The following is a 3,061-nucleotide window of genomic DNA, read 5'->3' as shown; positions in this document are numbered from 1 at the left end:
TCGCGTGACATTTCCCCGAAGGGACAGACACAGGAACGAAGAAGGACACATGCCGGCCAGCCTAAGTGTTCCAGAGCAGTAGCAAGCTACCATGGCTCAGTGGAAACACTAGGAGACATTTCCCGGTAAGAGAGGCTACTAAAGATAAACAACTAGATGGTCAGATCCCACACATACCAAGCATTTCAATAACATACACACAATATGCTCGATATGTGCAATACAACATGGCATCACAAAATGACTCTACGACTCAAGTAGTTTATTCAATAGGCTCCGAGGAGCGAGATATTACAAACATGGGTCTCATGACCCAACACTCAAAGCATACAAGTCAAAGCACAAGCGGAAGCTATCATGTCTGAGTACAGACAACTATAAATGAAAAAGGCTGAGAAGCCTGACTATCTATCAGATCCTGCCGAGGGCACAAGATCGTAGCTGAGGTATCAAGCTAAACGTCGAAGTCCACGTGAAACTACTAGCGAGACCGAAGTCTCTCTGCAAAACATAAAATAGGCAAACGTGAGTACAAATGTACCCAGCAAGACTTACATCAGAACTATCTACATATGCATCATTATCAACAAAGGGATGGTGGGGTTTAACTGCAGCAAGCCAGCTTTGACTCGGTGGCTATCCTGAACTACGACTGTGAGTAACTTTTTTGAGGTGGCGCACACGAGTCCACATATTCACCATATCAATACACCACTATGGATCCGCTCCCGTCTCCCTACGAGAACGCCATCCATAGCACTCACGCTTATCTTGCGTATTTTAGAGTATCCACTTTCACTTGTCTATGAACTGATATAAGCAACCCAGAAGTCCTTTTCCGCGGACATGGCTATTCGAATAGATCATATTAACCCTGCAGGGGTGTACTTCTTCACACACGCTCTCACCACTTACCGCCGTTTACACGACATGTACTCGGCAACCTTCAAGCGGAAGCCCAACGTGGGTGTCGGCCACGGCCTACCTAAACAGTCAAGTCTCTAGTCCAGGTTTATCGCCTATTCGGGTTCCATCCATGAGGAGATCCGGCCGGAGTTTCGCTCACAGCCCCAAACGATGTGAACAGGGTTCCCGAGACACCAAACGGGCGCCCGGTACACCGTGCCACGTGCCTACCGCATCACAGCCCACCCCTACGGTCAGCGCTGCGCACGGCCTCCAGCATACTACAAACACCAGAAACTACTTGCAACTCCTGGACAGAGGACAAGGGTGATTAAGAAGCCGAGAGGGTCCATTGGTTTCGGGCCCAATGCGTGGTAGTAGCTGAATCATGGATCACAAACACAGAACTCAGTTCCTGAGGACGGCTGCAATGAGACAACCCACCATGTACTCCTACATGGCCTCTCACCGCTACCTTTACCAAAACGTGTTCACACACTTAGCTCACACACAGTAGGACATGTTCACACACCTCTGATTCATCCCCGATGAATCAGACCTGACTCAACTCTAAGCAGTAGCAGGCATGACAAACAAACATGAATGAGTAGGCACAACAGGGCTCAAACAACTCCTACTCATGCTAGTGGGTTTCATCTATTTACTGTGGCAATGACAGGTCATGCAAATGATAAAGGGGTTCAGCTACCGCAGCAGGTAACAGATGAATCGTTGTTGTCCTAATGCAGTAAAAGAGAGCAGGAGCGAGAGAGTGGGATTGTATCGGAATGAACAAGGGGGTTTTGCTTGCCTGGCACTTCTGAAGATAACATTGAGTCTTCATCAGTGTCAACGATCACGTCATCGGTATCACGTCTATCGAGAGGGGACAAATACCGGCAACACAGAAAGGAACACAATCAATGCAATGCACAATATGATGCATGATCATGACATGGCAAAATGAATGTGTTTTGAGCTAATGCAACTAAAACCAGATTAAATGAAGTTGGTTTGAATCCAAGATTCAAATTCAAACTCCATATGTGATTATTTAAATGCCCTTTAATTGATTTGTGCTAAACAGCAGCTATAAGTTGTTCTAACATGCATGAAAATGGTACAGATGGATTCCTTGAATTTTTCTGATAATTTTTCATATATAATTTATTAAATTTGGAGTTACGGTTAATTTTCTATGAATTTTGGAAGTTTTAGTCATTTTCTGGAATTTATAAATCATTTAGGATTTATTTAAATTCTAGAACAAATACTGCGTCAGCATGACGTAATAGTGACGTCAGCAGGGTCAACCGAGCGCCCCAGGTCAAACCTGACGTGTGGGGTCCACACGTCAGTGACACAGGGACTAATCCCGCGTTGACCCGGGCTGGTTAGCTTTGACTAAGCCCTGGGGCCCACTTGTCAGCGTCAGTAGGTGGGGGGGTTAGTGACTAATTAACTAAGCCACGTCGACTTCGCCGGAGTTCGGCCGGCGACGACCAAAACTGCGGCGGGAGCTCGCCGGAGTGGCGCTGCGAGGGGTTTTGGGCCAAGCCAAGGGCACCAGAGGGTAGCCCGTGCCCGTGCGCATCTAGGGGGGCCATCGGGAGGTGCGGGGGTGGCCGGAGCTCGCCGGAGTGGGGGCCGCAGCGGCTGCCGGAGCTCGGGTTTGGGCGGAGCGAGGTTACGGGGCGCTAGGGGGCTGGCTGAGGGGCTATGCGGACTCCTGGGGCAGCTAGGAGCACGCTAGGCTCGTCGGTCTGGCCGCAGCAGCACGTCAGTGCCATGCCCGGCGTCCATGGCGGACGGCGGCGCTCGGGAATGTGGCCGGGGTGCTACGGCACGGAAACGAACAAAATGGAGGAGGGGAAACGGAGTGGAGCTCACAGGGATCACGCAGGGAGGGTCAGCGAGCTCGGGGGCGCGCCAGAGTGGCCGAATTCGACGGAGAAGATCCTCGGCGGCCGGCGAGGGGGAAAACGTCGGGGGCGGCGTTCCGGGGCTCTTCTGGTCGCGTGAGACGACGAGGAGGACGAGGGAGGACTTGCGGAGCTCTGGGAGGCGTCGGGGAGGCGAGAGGAGCACGGTGGCTGCGGCAATCGGCGTCGGTGGCGGCGGTGGTTCTCGGGTGAGAGGGAGAGAGAGCAGGGGA

This window comes from Triticum aestivum, chromosome 4A, assembly GCF_018294505.1.
Source record: "Triticum aestivum cultivar Chinese Spring chromosome 4A, IWGSC CS RefSeq v2.1, whole genome shotgun sequence".
In the NCBI taxonomy this organism is placed as follows: domain Eukaryota; kingdom Viridiplantae; phylum Streptophyta; class Magnoliopsida; order Poales; family Poaceae; genus Triticum; species Triticum aestivum.
Note: the sequence above shows the minus strand (reverse complement) of the source record.